At 33.1% G+C, this 20,215-nt stretch overlaps 1 pseudogene; it reads left to right on the forward strand.

Moving 5' to 3' along the window:
- LOC136232150 (G-type lectin S-receptor-like serine/threonine-protein kinase At1g11410) overlaps positions 1–20,215 on the forward strand; it is a 22,648-nt pseudogene continuing 2,433 nt past the window's right edge.

Below are 20,215 nucleotides of genomic sequence, written 5' to 3' on the forward strand. Positions count from 1 at the left end.
AGAAAAAAAATGTCTACTTTGGTTGATTCTCTTCCTGATTTTCAAGGTTTCTTCAATGGAATTTGACACCATAAATTCAACCCAACCTCTCAGAGATGATGGAAACATTTTAGTTTCCAAAAACCAAGTGTTCGCACTTGGATTCTTTACCCCGGCGTTTCGACTCGCCGTTTCGTCGGAATTTGGTACAACAAAGTTTCAGAAGAAACGGTTGTTTGGGTCGCAAACAGAGACAATCCAATAAATGGTACCGCCGGAATTCTCACCGTCGACAACCGAGGCAACCTTGTCCTGTACGAGAACAACAAAACTCGTGTTCCCCGTTGGTCTTCCATGGTTAATGTTTCTTCTACGACGTCGTTTAAAGCTCAGCTTCTTGATTCGGGAAATCTCGTTTTGGTTGATCAGAAAAATAGCAGTAACAGGATATGGGAAAGCTTTGATTTTCCGACCGACACCATAATTCCGGACATGAAGCTTGGTCTGAACAGAAAAACAGGCGAGCAATGGTTCCTATCATCCTGGAAATCAATAGATGATCCCGGAACTGGTAACGTTTTCCTGAGAATTAATCCGGCAGGGTTTCCTCAGGTCAGTAACGGAGTCAATTGGTGGATGATAGTGTGTTCTATTACTTCATTTAAAATTTCAAAAAATAAAAATTGACTCCATTAATTTTATTGAGGGTTAAGGTACAAAAAAACTCTAACATTTTGAGTCAGGAGTAATTTTACTTTAAAGTCTAAAATTGTGCTATTTTAACCCTAATATTGGAAGCCAAGAGCAATTTTACCCCTAACATTGATAAATTGGGTCAATTTGAGAAATAATTCATCAAACTGTCTTCTCGGTCATGAATCTTGTCATCTACACTTTACAAATGCGTTATTTTATACTGTCTTTTGTACGAATTAGATAAAAAAATTCAAAAAATCCACTGAACTTATAAATATTAATCTCCAATTTTATTATTGAATTACAAAAAACATTATATCATTTTTTTAGAACAAATTGATATGCAATTGGTGCAAAATAAAAAAAAAAAATGACTGTATTTTATAATAGTGTCTGAAATTGATCCAATTTATCAACGTTAGAGGTAAAATTGCTATTGGCTACAAACATTAGGGGTAAAATTGCACCATTTTAGACGTTAGGGGTAAAATTGCTCCTGACCCAAAACGTTAGGGCTATTTTTGCACCTTAACCCTTTTATTTAATACTATCCTTTTGATTTGGCATTACACCCATTTGGGTCCCTAAACTAAAGCTTCAAAGTCAATTAAGGTCCTAAACTATCAAAATCATCAATCAAGTCCCCGAACTAAGTAAAAATCATCAATTGAGTCACATCCTAACCTAAAATCAGAAACTATGACTATTTAATATAGACTGTAATAATCTCTATATGTATTGGTTCAAAATGGATTTGGCGAAAAATGTCTGAAACTGTTCAACCGAATGCTTTTTTATAAGGCCTCTAATCATTTTTGTTTAAAATGGGGACTCAATTGATAATTTTTTGTTAGTTCAAGGATCTGATTGATGATTTTGATAATTTAGAGTTCTAATTGACTTTGAAGTTTTAATTTACGGAACAAGAACGATTTGACAAATTGAAAAGTATACTCCTTTTATGTATGTGCTGGAATTAAATATATCACTCTAAGCAGTTTGAGGAGTTCGATAAGATATCTTAAATAATTCAGGTGGTCAATACTTCACTTTAAGCAAGTTTAGAAGACTAACAAAATACTATGTAAGTTGTATAAGTTGAAGAAGCTCCTCATGTATTAAGGCTTTATATATATTTTTAAATAAAAATTTGGCTTAAATTTGGTAAGTTTTGTCTATTGGCACCTTTAACTTTTTAAATAACCTATCACACACTTATAGTTAGCTTTAAAAACCTGTCACATACTTATAGTTGTTGACATTATAAACCTATCACACACCTAAAGTTAGCTCATTCGGACCTCTTGCATACAAAATCGTTAATCTGTCATCTTTAACATATGAGGTGACATACAGAACGAACTAATACACTTTGTTTTTATCTATAACATGCAAATGCGACCTCGTCTATCAAAAATGACAGATCAACGATTTTGTGTGCAAGAGGTCCGAATGAGCCAACTTTAGGTGTGCGATAAGTTTTTAAAGCCAACTATAGGTGTATGATAGGTTTTTAAAGCCAATTATAAATGTGTGATAAGTTATTTAAAAAGTTAATGGTGTCAATAGGCAAAACTTGCTAAATTTAAGGGTGTAAATATACATTAAGCCTAAAAATTTAGTTTTATGGTTATTAGAGGAAACAAATTTAGCATCTCTTAATAGAAAACATTGCAATCTTGAATCTAATGTTTAACATTTTGGTAAAATTTCAAAACTAACTAACCAAATATGGGTTTTTTTTTCGGTAAAAAAAAGTGTAGTTTCAAGTCTAATTGAGTGGTTAGAATGTTAGAGGTTGGAGGGTGGTTAGAACATGAAATTACATATGGAAAAAAAACTAATTTTCATTAATTAGGCTTGCAATTACACTAAGTGTAAAACATTAGGTTTAAGGTTGCATGTTTTCTATATGGATGCAAAATTCGCTCTCACTTAACCATATGATTAAATTTGTACTTTATTATCTCTTCACAAAATTCAAATATTCGCACTCACAAGTTATCCTAACTTTGTCATTGTCTAGTTGTTGCTTTACAACGGTTCAGTTCCACTATGGCGGAGCGGACCATGGACCGGACAAAGATGGAGCGGAGTACCCGAAATGGCTCGAGTTAGGTTCCTTAATCCTACATTTGTGAACAACAAGGATGAGGTTTCCATTACTTACAGCTTCAACAGTATTGACTTGTTAATCCTCACTAGAATCCTCACTGGAAGAACAGTGGATGAATCTAGAATTTTGCAGCAATCCATATGGAGTGAACCTAACTGGATCGAGTTATGGTTTGCACCGAAAGATCCGTGTGATAAATATGTTAAATGCGGGGCAAATAGTAACTGCGAGCAATACAATTCGGGTAAATTCAAGTGCAAGTGCTTGCCAGGATTCAAACCAAAGTCGCCAAAAAACGAGTCTGATGGGTGTATAAGAAACACCGGTGCATCCACGTGTCAAAGCAAGGAAGGATTCATAAGGCTCACAGGTAGGCGTGTCAAAATGATTTCAGTATCATAATAATATCATGAGATTTATATATTCCATACTGGGGCGGAATTGTTGTCTTTGTCTTGTTTGCAACTCTATTTATATATTTTACGTGTGATTATATATAATATTAATACAATAACTATGATAATTGTGACTAACGGGTCGTATCAAATAGATTATCTCTATAAATCGTATTATCATATCAGAAATTGAAAATTCTATCGACAGGTCTCAAATTGCCTGACACTTCAATAGCACGTGCGAATATGAGCATGAAGCTCAAAGAATGTGAGAAAGAGTTCTTAAAGAACTGTTCTTGCACAGCTTACACAAGTGCATATGAGAAGGGAATTGGATGCTTGAATTGGTTTGGAGATTTGATTGATACAAGGAATTTTTCTGACGTAGGTCAGGAATTGTACGTAAGAGTGGATGCAACTGAGTTAGGTAATTTGTCCTAATCATCTATAATTGTTTTCTTTTATTATCTAATTGTGTCTGAGGTCTTATTTGATAAGGTACGTAATCACTTAAATTAAAATATTAAGTACTTATTTAATTTAAGTGTGTTTGATAACGGTTGTTTATCTACTACTTAAATTAGTTAATTAAGTTAAAAATCACTTATTTTGATAAGTCAAAATATTTAGGGTAAATTCCAAAAAAAAACCCATGTGGTTTGATGTTGTTCCAAAAAAATCCTTGTGGTTTGTTATTACAAAAAAAAAAGGACTGTGGTTTGCGCCGTTACCCGAAAAACGGAAATGGGCTTAACACCGTTAATTTGCTGACGTGGCACAAGGGCAAAACGGGAAAATCAAATTTTTTTCTTATTTTTTTCTCTCTTCTCTCTCCTCTCTCTTCTTCTTCCTTCTCCTTCATGATCTCTTCTCTCCTCCTCCTTCTTCCTTCTCTCCTCCTCCTTCTTCTTCCTTCTTCTTTTTCTTCTTTTTTCTTCTTCTTTTTCCCCCCTCTCTCTTCTTCTTTTTTTCTTCATCTTTTTTTCTTTTTTTTTTAATTTCCAGAATTCTGAAATTTTCCGGAATTCTGGAAAATTTCCAGAATTTCTGGAATCCAGCCCTTATAGACACCACCAAAACCTCTGGTAATTTATTCTCTGTAATTAATGGCCGGAAAAAAGAAGCAAGGCGGCAGCCCAGTTGGAAGCCCTAGCTCCGGTAACATCTCAGAGCAAGACTGTTTCCTCCCTATTGCAAACGTGAGTCGTATAATGAAGAAATCACTCCCTGCTAATGCTAAAATATCTAAAGAAGCTAAAGAAACCGTTCAAGAATGTGTTTCGGAGTTCATTAGCTTCATCACCGGCGAAGCCTCCGATAAGTGCCAAAGAGAGAAGAGGAAGACTATTAACGGTGATGATCTTTTATGGGCCATGACTACACTTGGATTTGAGAATTATGTTTCCCCCTTAAAGCTCTATCTTAACAACTACAGAGAGACTGAAGGAGATAAAAATTCCATACCTAGACAAGAAGATCATCAATCTCCTCCTCATACTGAATTATTCTCCGATCATCAGATGGAATTTCAGGCTGTATTTTATTCTCTTGGGACTACTAAAACCTACGGAGGGATTGATTCAAGCCTCGCCGGAAACGGAAGTAGAGCTATGCCTCATGCTTGGTAGGTTTTCAAAATAATTTATGCTAATTAGTACAACTATGTAATTCAACTCCATTTTTATTTTCAAAATTTCCAGAATTTCTGGAATCCAGAATTTCTTCGAGTGGTGGAATTTTTTTTTAAAAAAAGAATAGAAAAAAAGAAGAAGAATGAGGAAGAAGAAAAAGGAAGAAGAAGAAGAAGGAGGAGGAGAGAAGGAAGAAGGAAGAAGGAGGAGGAGAGAGAAGAGGGAAAAAATAAAAAAAATAAAAAAAAATTCGAATTTCCTGTTTTACCCTTGTGCCACGTCAGCAAATTAACGGTGTTAAGCCCATTTCCGTTTTTCGGGTAACGGCGCAAACCACAGTCCTTTTTTTTTGTAATAACAAACCACAAGGGTTTTTTTGGAACAACATCAAACCACAGGGATTGTTTTTGGAATTTACCCAAATATTTAACTTAACATTTTAAGTTAAACATTATCAACTAATATTTTTATAAAAATTATAGCATTTATAATATTCAGCACTTAAAATTCAGTATTTATTTTGTGGGCTACTTACAAATCTAACCCAACTAAGAGGGATCATTTACATATCTAACCCACTTTGCTTCTATTTTACCAAATTAGACCATTTCATCCACTTTGGACAAAATTACCCTTAGTTCTATTGATCGATTTCTGATATCAATTGTTAGCGATTTTTGAGATTTTTGAAGTATTATGTTTAATTTCCGTAGAAATGGTATGTTTTTAGCTTATATGCTAGTTTTTCTCGCTGGTTTTGCCTCTTTCTTCATATATAATGGTATCGTTTTAATTTTCTCAATTTTCCACCATTTTCCTCCATTGTTGCTACATTTGTGACGAAATTTATCGTATTTCGTAGCAAATACGACAACAGTTGTTGCATTTCGTCACAAATGCGACAATAGTTGTCGTATTTCATCGCAAATGCTATAAGAATTGTCGCATCTACGACAAGTGTTGTCGCATTTGCGACGAAATGCTACAACTATTATCACATTTGTGATGAAATGCGATAAATTTCGTCACAAATGCGACAACAATGGAGGAAAATGGTGGAAAATATAGAAAATTGAAACGATACCATTACAGATGAAGAAAGAGGCAAGACCAACGAGAAAAGCAGACGTATAAGCTAAAAACATACCATTTCTACGGGAAATTGAATATAATACTTCAAAAATCTCAAAAATCGCTAACGATTGATATCAGAAATCGAAGAAGATGAACCGAAGAAGAAGAAAAAGAACCAGAACCAGAAGAAGAAGAAGAAGAAGAAGAAGAAGCAGATCCATCGATCAATAGAATTAAGGGTAATTTTGTCCAAAATGGATGAAATGGTCTAATTTGGTAAGATGGAAGCAAAGTGTATTAGATATGTAAATGACTCATCTTAATTGACTAGATTTTTAATTAGCCCTTATTTTCTCACCACTTAATTTCCAGTTTTACCAAACATCACCTAAATTTGAGTCAAAAGTGATTCTAAAAGAAGTAAACTCAATGATTAAATGTATAGATGATCACTAAAATTACTTCAAAATTAAAGAAAAGACCAAACAAAAAATTGACATGATAAGTGAATCGAAAATCCTATTTGTCAACTCATTTTTCATCAATATTTCTGGCATATGGTAGAATGAAAATGAACAAAAAGAAATTACTTTAATGACATCATGTTTAATACTTATAATTTATAGGCTTAATGCATATTTATACTTTTAAACTTGACACATTTGAATTATTAACACTCTAAACTTTTAAATAACCTATCACACATTTATAGTTGGCTTAAAAACTCATCACACACCTATAGTTGAGTTTAAAACATATTGCATACTTATAGTGAGCTCATTTGAACATCCTGCATACAAAATCGTTGATCTGTCATCTTTGACAGATGAGGCAACATCCAGAATGAATTTAAGCGTTTTTTTTCTATAGCATGCATATGCCACCTCATTTGTAAAAGATGATGGATTAGCGATTTTGTGTGCAAGATGTCCGAATGAGCCAACTGTAAGTGTGTGATAGGTTTTTAAAGTCAACTATAGATGTATGATATGTTTTTAAAGTCAACTATAGATGTATGATATGTTTTTAAAGTCAACTATATATATGTGGCATATTATTTTAAAAGTTTAAAGTACCAGTAAATAAAACTTACCAAATGTAAGAATGTTAATACTACGATGGAAAATACATGGTGGGGACACATATAGTAGAAATATTGATGAAGAATTTCCGGGACGATAACCTGAAAAGTATAATTTTAGGTTTCCTTGCCACGTCAATTTTTCAATTTTTTTTTAAATTTAGTTATAAATAATTTTATTAATATCAAAATTAAATAAAGGAAATATGGCTTTATTGAGTTACAAGTAGATGAATCTGATATTTATTTAATTTTTCAAAAGAGGAGACGTGTTTTACACAATTAATAAAAGAAATTGACTGGTCGAGAGACCCCTTTAAGATTCTATCTAAAAAATAAAAGAAATTGACTCCTAATTTTAGTATTTGATAACATGATATTTTGACTTTAATGATATCTATATATAATATAAAACAGTAACGATGGAGCTGAGGTGTCACTTCCTCCTTTTTTACTGATAAAAAATATAATATATTAACTTTAGTTATATTATTATATTTATTTATAAAAAGATTATTTTATTTGTACTATATCTAAGAGATCTACATAATTTTAATTAATCCCTAAAATCTCTCTAATTCTCTGCATATCTATATCTAAAAGTTATATATAATTTAAATTAATCCCTAAAATATCTCTAATTCCCTGCATATCTATATCTAAAAGTTACATAATTTAAATTAATCCCTAAAATCCCTCTAATTCTCTGCATATCTATATTCTATATAAAACAGTAACGATTGAGCCGAGGTGTCACTTCCTTCTTTTTTACTGATAAAAAATATAATATATTAACTTTAGTTATATTATTATATTTATTTATAAAAAGATTATTTTATCCGTATTATATCTAAGAGTTCTACAGAATTTAAATTAATCCCTAAAATCTCTCTAATTCTCTGCATATCTATATATAATATAAAACAGTAACGATGGAGCTGAGGTGTCACTCCCTCATTTTTTACTGATAAAAAATATAATATAAAATATAATATATTAACTTGAGTTATATTATTATATTTATTTATAAAAAGATTATTTTATCTGTACTATATTTAAGAGTTCTACAGAATTTAAATTAATTCCTAAAATCTCTCTAATTCTCTGCATATCTATATCTAAAAGTTCTACATAATTTAAATTAATCCCTAAAATCTCTCTAATTTTCTGTATATCTATATCTAAAAGTTCTGCATAATTTAAATTAATCCATAAAATCCCTCAAATTCTCTGCATATCTATATTCTATATATAATATAAAACAGTAACGATGGAGCTGAGGTGTCACTTCCTCCTTTTTTACTAATAAAAAATATAATATATTAACTTTAGTTATATTATTATATTTATTTATAAAAAGATTATTTTATCCGTACTATATCTAAGAGTTCTACAAAATTTAAATTAATCTCTAAAATCTCTCTAATTCTCTGCATATCTATATCTAAAAGTTCTACATAATTTAAATTAGTCCCTAAAATCTCTCTATTTCTTTGCATATCTATATATAATATAAAACAGTAACGATGGAGCTGAGGTGTCACTTTCTCCTTTTTTATATCATTAATTATAATTATTAATTATATTTTTGTTAATATTTATATATTAAGATGAATCCGTGCATCGCACGGGTCAAAAACTAGTTATATATTGATTTATTAATTTTGATGATGATACGATATTCACTTTTCATAATGTGCCATGTTAAGTTGACTTTAAAACTCTTATAATATTTTTAGGCTAAATACATTATTTGCTCCTGAATTTTTAAAGTGTCTCAATAACTTCTCCAACTTGCATAAAATGTTCAGTCAGCACCCTAAATTTGCATAAAATATAATAAATTGATTACTCGGTTGGTAAGTTAAATGCGGAAGATGTATTACACGCATTTAAAAAAAGAGTAAAACGACCAAGATCGGCTATACGGTTTTAATATTAGAAAAGACAAGTTTCATAATTGGATAAGTAATAACTTCATTTTTAATCTATTTTTGAACTATGTAATAATATTTTAAGATGGATGGAATACATCTTTCACATTTAACTTACTTTTTAGCGACCGAGTAATAAATTGATTACATTTTACGCAAGTACAGTGGGCTAACTGAACATTTTATGCAAATTCAGAGAACCAATCAAGTTTTGTGGACAAGTTCATAAGACAAATAATGTATTTAGCCATATTTTTATTAGGACATACTAAAATAGCATATATATGTATATATATATATAAATTAAATTTCGAATTATTATTTTAATTAATAATGAATCTATGTTTCTATTTCACTAATAATGTGACAGGTAAATATATGAAGTCCAAAGGAGCTCTTACCAACAGATTGAAAGCAATACTAATAGTTTCTACTGTTGTACTTTCATTTCTTTCCATTTTCGGCATATATTATTTAATAAAGAAATGGAGAAAAGGTAACCAAATTGCTTTATAATAAGTTTTATATATTAGGAAAAAAAAACATTTCTGATTTTATTGATTTTATATTTGAAATTCAAAGAATTAATTAATACAAATTTGAAAAGATCAGGACTTAAAGATGTTTTTTTTTTAAATTATTTGATTATTAAAATATTTGAAAGTAATATATATTAGTATATTTTTTTAATTACTTCAAATTTAATTATATATACAATTAAAACAATTTAATTACGATGCTCATTTTTACAAACAGCTAGAGACGGAAGACAACGTGGCAACTATTTATTTAGTTTCATCAACCAAGCCTCTGAAAATGAAAAGAGAAATGATGATGAAGGTGAAATTTCAAACGTACCATTCTTTCATTTAAGTTCTATAGCTGCAGCCACAAATAATTTTTCCGATGATAACAAGCTTGGAAAGGGAGGTTTCGGATCAGTTTACAAGGTAGATGTTTAATCTAGACTATTATCGTAGTTTTATCTATTTGCAAGCGGAGAAATGTTGCATTTTTTGTTATATATAAAAAAGACTCGTTTGACCGATAACTAAAGCAAAATTTTAGTTTGGTATGGTTATTTTTTTTATACTCTATTTCTGTTCGTTTTTAATTACATTGACTTTAGTAATCGATTAATGGTTCGATTATCCAATAAAAAATTTGGTTTAATCAAAATAAAATTGAGATTTATATATAAATAAAAAAAAGGGTTAAAGTGCAAAAATACTCCTGACGTTTTGGGTCAGGAGCAATTTTATCCCTACTATCTAAAATGGTGCAATTTTACCCCTAATGTTTGTAGCTAAGAGCAATTTTACCTCTAACGTTGATAAATTGGATCAATTTCAGATACTATTATAAAATACAATAATTTTTTTCTTTATTTTGCATCAATTGCATATCAATTTGTTCTAAAAAAAGGATATGATGTTTTTAGTAATTTAATAATAAAATTGGAGATTAATATTTATAAATTCGGTGAATTTTTTGAATTTTTTTTTGTCTAATTCGTACAAAAAAAAAGTATATTTTTAATATTTTTTTCACATCCCAACATATGTTTGTGATTTGTTACTGATAAAATAACGCATGTGTTGTAGATGACAAATTCATGACCGAGAAGACAATTTTATGAATTATTTCTCAAATTGACCCAATTTATCAACGTTAGGGGTAAAACTGCTATTGGCTTCCAACATTAGGGATAAAATTGCATCATTTTAGACCTTAGAAGTAAAATTGCTCCTGACCCAAAACATTAGGGGTATTTTTGCACATTAACCCATAAAAAAATTATAATTTTGTTTTTATATTCAGGAAAGTAAAATAATGCCCATGCATTATAAATATCAATCCATAAAATTGGCTCATTCAAGACTCTTCATTAGTATGATGAATTTTGCTTTTATAAAATAAATAAATTTCTCTTTTATAAAAGTCATTTTAAACATTTAAGCTAGAAATTTATGGATTTTTAGTTATTTGATTGATAACCGTTTGGTAATAGGGATAATTACTAATCTGACCTAATCAAGGACCCCAATTTACATATCTAACACACCTTACCTCAAAGTTACCAAATTAGACACTTTCACCCATTTTGGACAAAACTAACCTTAGTTCTATTTGATGAATCGATCGATCTTCTTCTTCTTCCTCCTCCTCCGCTTCTTGTTCTTCGTTTCAACTTCTTCAATTTCTTATACCAATCGTTAACGATTTTTGACATATTATGTTCAATTTCCCGTACAAATGGTATATTTTTTGCTTATACGCTTGCTTTTCTCAATGGTTTTGCCTCTTTCTTCATCTTTAATGGTATCGTTTCAATTTCCTCTATTTTCCATAATTTTATTTTCATTTTCGTCCATTGTTGTCGCATTTGTGACGAAATTGTCGCATTTCATCGCAAATGCGACAAGAACTGTTGCATTTGTTAATGCGACAGTTCTTGTCGCATTTGTGACGAAATGCGATAATTTCGTCACAAATACGACAACAATGGAGGAAAATGGAAAAAATTATGGAAAAATAGAGGAAATTGAAACGATACCATTACAGATGATGAAAGAGGGAAAACCAACGAGAAAAGCAGGCGTATAAGCAAAAAAATATACCATTTGTACGGGAAATTGAACATAATATGTCAAAAATCTCAAAAATCGCTAACGATTGGTATCAGAAATTAAAGAAAATGAACTGAAGAAGAAGTTGAAACAGAGAAGAAGAAGAAGAAGAACAAGAAGAAGAAGAAGAAGAAGAAGAAGAAACGGATGAAGCGGAGGAGAAGGGGGAGGAGGAAGAAGAAGAAGAAGATCGATTCATCAAATAGAACTAAGGTTAGTTTTGTCCAAAATGGGTGAAAATGTCTAATTTGGTAACTTTGAGGCAAGGTGGGATAGATATGTAAATTGGGATCCTTGATTGGGTCAAATTAGTAATTATCCCTTGGTAATATTTGGTACTAGCATAAATTTCAGCTCGATTAACTAACAGAATTTGGGTCAATCTACATAAAGTTATATTGGAGCTATGGTGAACTTTAGCCATTGTTTGGGAGGAGGTTAATGAGAGTAAATGGGAGTAATGGAAGGTTAAGTATTAAATTAAGCTTGTTTGGGAGTTATTTTTTGAGAGTAAATGGAGGTTAATAGGGTTAAATGTTTACTTCGTCTAACCTCCAAATTGGGGGTTAATGGGGATAACGTAAAGTTTTTTAAAATTTCTTGTCTCTGCATAGTAAATTTAACATTCATTCCCCTCCATATTTAAACTCTCAAACGAAGTTAAACATTTAACCTCATTTACATCCTATAAACTCCCAAATAAGGTTAATTTTTAACTTTCATTTCCATCACTTCCCTTTCCTTTCCATTACCTCCTTTAACACTCACATCTATTAACCTTCAAACTCCCAAACAAAGGCTTAGTATAATATGTACATTTTATAGGTTTTTTTACTCAAGGTTTGAGTAACTGTAAAGGATCCAAGTGGAAAGAGGAGTATAAAACTACATTGATGCCTACCAATGAGATGTTGTATTCGACACTAATTCTGAATTTGGACAAGTTGTTGAAGGTTGAAGGCAGACGTAGCAAACTTGAAGTCGGTGCTGAAACGCTTAAGTACATGGATAAAGTGAAGCTTGCAAGAACATCTCAGAGAAAAATCCACACTTTTGATTATTTTACACAAGACTTTGGGTGCAAATCTTTTCAAGAAAGGGAGGACGATGAGGAGATAAATTTGTTTAATTCCTTCCAAGAGGACCAAGTGTGCATTGGAGGTAGATATGACAAAGATTATGGTACCCGCGAGTAGTGACAATCTCAAACTCTTACCCATTTATTTTTTCATTACTCATAAATGTCTCATTACCCTAACATATATACTTCATGAATTTAATGCCCATCCCATTTATACCACATGTACCCTTACTCGTTAAGAATTAACATAGAAAACAAAAAAATATTACAAATTTAACAAAAGATAAATTTAATAAACCATTCATAAATAATTCAACTACAAATTTAACAAATATTCCAAATTAAAAATTTTTAAATCAATCATAATCAATAAAAATAAATTGGCTTAAAGCATCCCCAAGAGACTATTAGTTCACTTTCTAAAAATAATATAAATAATTGACTTTTAGTGATTTAAGAGTGACTAATACGTATCACCTCCAACAATACTCATTATATTCACTCTCTATTTATTATTTTATCATTAAAGTTATTAAGTATTGTTATATTAACCAATAGTGAAAAGAGAGAGACTCTTCAATAATAAATTATTAATAAAAAAAATGAAATAAGGAGACACTAGACGTGGAGAGAGACTATTAATAGAGAGGATGCGGAGGCTCTTAGTTATCTGAGAAGCCACTAAGAGGTTGTTGGAGTTTATTTTTGACTCCCCTTCCTTAAATTTTAACTTAAGAGCCAATTTAAGAGACTGTTGGAGATGCTCTTAATGATTTAAGTCAATAGATAAAAATCAAAATATATGGCGGGTAACGGGTACTTACCTGTCACGAGTAATTTTTTTAAACCCATATACATCTCATACCCTTTTATACACGATACAGATAATCTCATTAAAGTCAGATAGTACCAAGTACTCACGGGTAGAATACTTATTGTCGTCCCTAATTGGAGGCGACCTAAAGGATCTGAGAGTTGCGGGAGTGCAACATGAGACATTAAAAGAGCAAAACGCCTACATAAACGCCATTTTTGAGCCTCAGGTCGTTGACTTGAGACTCCAAATATTCGGGTAGAATGCATTGAAGTCGCCAACCTCCCTGTTCTTCGTATTTGTGGGCCTCAGTTTATTCCTCATCTATTAATTATGAATTTTCCTCTACACTGATTTTTTCTTTCCTTTTAAACCCTTTATATTATGCATTTGGTTTTAGTTGTAAAATCTACCTAGGGTTTTAAGAGTATATATATTAGGGATGTAAACGGGGTTAGGGTTCCTTGTCCTGTCGGAGAATCTCCATCAGAATCCATACGGGGTAGGGATGGGGATTGTTTTGCACCCCGCAAGCGGAACAAGACGAGGAGGGGGATAGGCATCTCCACCCCGTGGGGATCACCATACCCATCCCCGACATCCCCCATGGGAATCCCATTGATTCCCGATTAATTAATTATATATACCTCTATGTTTAAAGGGGAAATGAGGATCCCGAGGCAAGGACAAGGAAAAAATTGCCCTATTTAAGTTTTGGGATTGGGAATGAGAGGAAAATCCTTGATTGCTCGAGGAGCATGATGAGGAATGTAATCCTCATGCCGCCCTTAATAGATACCCCTTTATGAATTCTAGTGCAACTTTTATTATTATCAATCAAAATTTTGAAATGAAAGCTAGGGTTTATCCTATCAAATTGAGGATTTTTGAATTCCTACCAGTTTATTTTGTAAACTTGCTTTCTTAATTTAGGGTCAAAATCAACATATTTTTTCTCTTAATCAATCTGTGCATCACTAACACAACATGTTAGATTAGTAGACCCTAGAAGTCAACTTTCTAAAATAAAATCAACGCATAATTTAATATGTCATGTTAAAAAAGACTAACCAAATGAGCGATTTCTATACTTTTGTTAATGGTATAAAACATATATTGCTTATTTTTTTCATATCATTCATCAGGGTGTATTACGCGGTGGAAAGGAAATTGCAGTTAAAAGACTATCAAAATATTCTGGACAAGGAAATGACGAATTTAAGAATGAAGTTGCATTAATTGCAAAACTACAACATAGGAATCTTGTGAAAATGCTTGGCTATTGCATCCAAGATCAAGAGAAGTTGCTCATCTATGAATTCCTCCCAAATAAAAGCTTAAACACTTTTATTTTTGGTACGTCTTTATTTCCAATACTCTTATCGAAATTTTCTAAGATTCTCTAGGAATACAATTTCTCTACATGATTTCCTCCTTAATTAAAACATAATTAAGTGGTTAAAAGCGGAAAACAATTAAATACTCATGGAGTATGATACTCCTTGAAAATTTGAAGTTTCATTAACATAAAACGAGTTCTTTTATGAGCAATTTCATGTTCTTGTCATCCTCTAACCTTTATCATCATGGCCATCCAACGAGGTTTGCAATTACATATCTTTTGTGAATTCTGCTAATGAAGCTTGAAATTGTACTATCAGGTAATATGTTAAACTTAAAATAACATTGTTTTGCACGTAGATTTGAGCTCTCCAAATATTTATACTGCTAAATTTGTATTTTATCCTTATTATTATTAGATTTACTATTATCATTCCTTTACTAAAATAAAAAGGTAATATTTTGTGATCCAGATTATGCAAAAAGACCACTTTTAAATTGGCCAATGAGGCATGAAATTATTTGTGGAATTGCTCGAGGGATTTTATATCTTCATCAAGATTCGAGATTAAGAATTATTCATAGAGATCTCAAAGCAAGCAATATTTTGCTGGATGCTTCAATGAAACCTAAAATTTCAGATTTTGGGATGGCTAGATTATTTGAAGCCAACCAAATTGAAGCAGAAACATGTCGTGTTGTTGGAACATAGTAAGTACATCGTGTTTGCAAAGATAATATCGTAGTTTAAAAGTTTTTAAATACAATAACATTTCATCAATTTACAAATATAGACTTTTTTAGTAAAACGTAAGTAAAATAAAAGAAGAATTTGAGTCATTTTATTAAAAAATATTCCTACTTTAAAAATACTTTTATATGTTAGAAGGAACAGAAATACAACAAACAAAATCACTAAATTTCTGTTTAGAATGTTAGCCATTTAGACAAATTTGTACTGTTTTAGTGAAAATGTTTTTCTTTGCAAATTGGGAAAACTTCAAACGTAATTTGCAAACTTTTAAACTATGAATACATTTAAAATAATAAAGTTTATTTTTTTATTATCTCTAAATTTAACCATGCCTATTAACCAATTTGACAATGTAGTGGTTATATGGCGCCAGAATATGCAATGCAAGGCCAATTTTCAGTAAAATCAGATGTTTACAGTTTTGGGATTTTACTGCTAGAGGTCATCAGTGGAAGAAAAAATAGCAGCTTCTACAACGAAATAATATTTTCAAATTTATCCGGACATGTAAGTTAACACAAATTTTCATTAATCTTCAAATTTCTTTTATTATTTTATTATCTTAATTAGCTCAAGTTTGAACATGAACATCCAAATGGCTAACGACTTCTTGCCTGATTTGAATAGAGTATTCGGGACACTGTTAGATATAAATTTATTAGAATTTTATCTTATGATTAGTTTATACCTCCAACCCAAAAAGAGTAAAATTGAGCTAAGATTTTCACCAAAAAGACAACATTATACTGTTTTAACAAAACTGACCCTTTTCTCTAACTTTTTTGAATTAAAGTTTGTTTGCGAAACAGACCTACTCTAGCATGTGTTGAAATTTCAACAATATATAACATTGTTAAGGTTTGAATTTTCCGATCTAGTTTAAGGCGCTGTGATATCATGTTAATGAATCAATTGATATAAAAAGGGATAAGGTATCCAAATGACCTCAAAGTTTTTGGAGAAGTACCCGATTTGGCCCTAACGTACAAAATTACACAATTTTAGCCTTAACGTTTGTGCAATGGTACCGACTTAGCCCTTCGTAACGGAACTTTGGACTAAATTGGTACCATTTCATGAACACTAAGGTGTCAAGTTCCGTTATTCAGAATTAAATTGGTATCATTTTACAAACGTTGAGGTTAAAATGATTCTATTTTGTACATTGAGATTAAATTTGCACTTGTCCAAAGACCGTTTTGATACCTTATCTGATAGACAACAGGTTTTAGCCCATTTGCCTAAGGGACCCAGGGTTGTTAATGTTTATTCTAGAAGGCAAAAGGCAGTTACAGCAGGTACTGATGAGGTGGCACAGAGTTAGTTACGGATCTGGAAAATAGGGCTGATTAGTTATATTGGCAGGGGTAGTGGGAGAGGAGGTAGTTATGACATTATTCTTCTATTTTGGCTCTTAGCAGAGAGAGGGAGATTTCCCTGGAGGGTGCTGTTAGCAGTCCCTGTTTTCTTTATTCTATCTAGTCTTATTTTCATTAGACCATATTAATATCAAATCTTCTTCTGGTTTTCTTCTCTTAATTTGTTCTATTATTCCACTTTCATCATTGGTCCGACCTGCCGGATACGTGAATCGGGAAAAAAAAAAATTGACAGTCCGATGGAAACACGAACTCAAGCCCGTTTGGATGCCCATGACGTGCAGATTCAAGAACTTAAACAATTGATAGAGGCAGAGAAAACAAAACAGGATGAATTCAGAACTTACATGCTAAATTGGGTTAAGACCCAAGGAAAGGCAAATATTGATGCTGAAGGCCATTCCGGACACACAGCTTCTGGGAATGACGATCTGAAGGGAGGGAACGAAGAGTTCCGTCTAGCGGCGAAGAAGGTCAAGCTCCCTGAATTTAATGGGTATGATCCCCGTGGGTGGATTTCCAAAGCAGAAACTTATTTTGAGATTCATGAAACCCCGCCGGATATGCAGCTCCGTCTGGCCAAGCTTAGTATGACTGGCGTTGCGCAACATTGGTTTGCCGTGGTCCAAGAGATTCACGATTCATTGACATGGGCTCAGTTTACGGTCGAACTCCTTCAACGGTTCAGCGGATTGGAGATACAGAATCCCTACGAGCAACTCTCCACTCTTCGACAGACGGGTTAGGTTCAGGAATACATCGAAGATTTTGAATACCTTCTTTCTCTAGTTCCTCGTTTACAAGAGCGACAGGCGTTGGGTTATTTTTTGGGAGGTTTGCAGGAAGAAATTAAACGGAGGATAAGGCCTCACCGACCGGAATCTCGATTGGCAGCGATGTACGTAGCAAAAGATGTAGAAGCCATGTTGTATCCATCTGAGGAATTTTCTTCCCGTCGACTGCGAAAACAAGAACGACAAACTCATGGGGCTCCTTTTTATCATCGACCCGATTCTAAAACGGGTTATGTCCACCGACCCAATTTCAATGCCCATCGACCCGAATCCAAAGAATTCAAATCAGCCTCTCAACGCACCGTTTCAACAGGTAACTTTACTAATCGTGATTCTCATCTTTCTTCTACACAACGTGCTCCTCTTCTTTCACCTACAAATCGCGATTCTACCAAAAATGACCGTCCTGACCACTGTTCTGACATCTCTTCTAACCGCAATAGGGGATTTCGATCCCTAACTCGTACTGAATGGGAAGAGAGACGAAAGAAAGGGTTATGCTTTAGGTGTGGACAGATCTATGGACCTAACCATAAATGCCCTGAAGGGAGGCTTAGGGTTTTGTTACTTGCTGATGATGAGATAGTGTCCGAAGATGGGGAAATATTTCGAGTTGAGGAGGACGAACCAGAATCTACTGTAATTGAAGACGAATGCCAAATTCTTGAACTACTCGGTTTGGCATCTGACCAGGGGAGAGAATTGAAGACACTAAAATTGAGTGGGGAGTTGCTGGGTATTCCCATTGAAGTGTTGGTAGATAGTGGTACAACTCACAATTTTCTATCTAGAAAATTGGCTTTAGTATTGGGAATTCCAATTGACAACTTTGCTGGAATGACCGTTAAATTGGGCGATGGACACCGTGTTACGATTTCAGAGCAATGTCATTCTCTTTCTCTCAGTTTGGGAAATTTTACATGTTTAGTGGAGGCTTTGGTTTTTGACATGGGAAATCTAGACATGGTCTTGGGCATTGAATGGTTGAAGACTTTGGGCGATGTAACTCACAATTGGGATTTACAGTATATGCGTTTTATCTCTCAAGGCAAAGAAGTTGTTTTACAGGGCATCACTAAAGAAACAAGAGACACTAATTCTTCTCTGCGTGGATGGTTAGCTTGTTCTTATGAGCCTGTTGAGTCGTTACAATTGTTGGGAATTGAGAAACAGTGAGCTAAGTTGGGAGAGCAGAATTTGGAACTGGCTTACCAAGCGGATTTGGATGCTTTACTTGAGAAATTTTGGGTGTTATTTCAAGAACCTACTGGTCTGCCTCCTCGACGATTACACGACCATGGGATTTCTCATCAGCCGGGTCAGGGTCCCATATATGTCCGCCCCTACCGATATCCTTATCATCAGAAAACTGAAATACAGAGCCAAGTTCAGGAGTTGTTGCGAATTGGAGTGATACGGCCTAGCAAAAGTGCATTCTCAAGCCTGGTTATTTTAGTGAAGAAAAAAGATAATTCGTGGCGAATGTGTGTTGACTATCGTGCATTGAATAAAGTCACGATTCCAGACAAATTCCCAATTCCAGTGGTTGATGAGTTACTTGACGAATTGAAAGGAGCAAAAATTTTCAGCAAGCTAGATTTGAAGTCGGGATTTAATCAAATTCGTATGAAGGCTGACAGCATAGAGAAGACCGCTTTCCGTACACATGATGGACATTATGAGTATTTAGTAATGCCCTTCGGGCTTACTAATGCCCCATCGACGTTTCAGGCTGTTATGAATGATCTTTCCGTACACATGATGGACATTATGAGTATTTAGTAATGCCCTTTGTGCTTGTTTTCTTTGACGATATTCTGATCTACAGTAGTGAATGGGGGGATCATCTTTCTCATCTTTCTAATGTCCTCCAATTACTCAGTCACAACCAATTTGTTGCGAACAAAAAGAAGTGTGAATTCGGTAAGTTCTTTGTGGAATATTTAGGCCACATTATTACTGGTTCGGGGGTTTCCATGGATCCTAAGAAAGTGAGTGCAGTTAGGGAATGGCCAATTCCCAAGCATGTTAAGGGGATACGCGGTTTTTTGGGTCTCACGGGCTATTACCGTAAGTTCATTCACCATTATGGAAGCATTGCATGCCCTTTGACCGAGCTCACCAAGAAGAATGCTTTCACATGGTCTGATGGAGCTCAATCTGCTTTTGAACAATTGAAATTGGCTGTTTCTTCAGCCCCGGTTTTAGCTTTGCCAGATTTTTCCATTCCTTGTGTTGGAATGTGATGCTTCCGGTCGAGGTATAGGTGTTGTTCTAATGCAAAATCACCGCCCAATTGCATTTTTCAGCAAAGCTCTTTCGGACCGTAACCTTGCTAAATCAGCGTACGAGCGAGAGATAATGGCTTTAGCCTTGGCAGTGCAACATTGGCGTCCTTATATTATTGGGATCTGAATTTACGGTGTACACGGATCAAAAAAGCCTCAAACACCTTTTGCTACAAAGAATTATAACTCCGGACCAACAGAATTGGGTGGCCAAGTTACTGGGATACA

This window comes from Euphorbia lathyris, chromosome 6 (genome assembly GCF_963576675.1).
Source record: "Euphorbia lathyris chromosome 6, ddEupLath1.1, whole genome shotgun sequence".
Taxonomy (NCBI): Eukaryota; Viridiplantae; Streptophyta; class Magnoliopsida; order Malpighiales; family Euphorbiaceae; genus Euphorbia; species Euphorbia lathyris.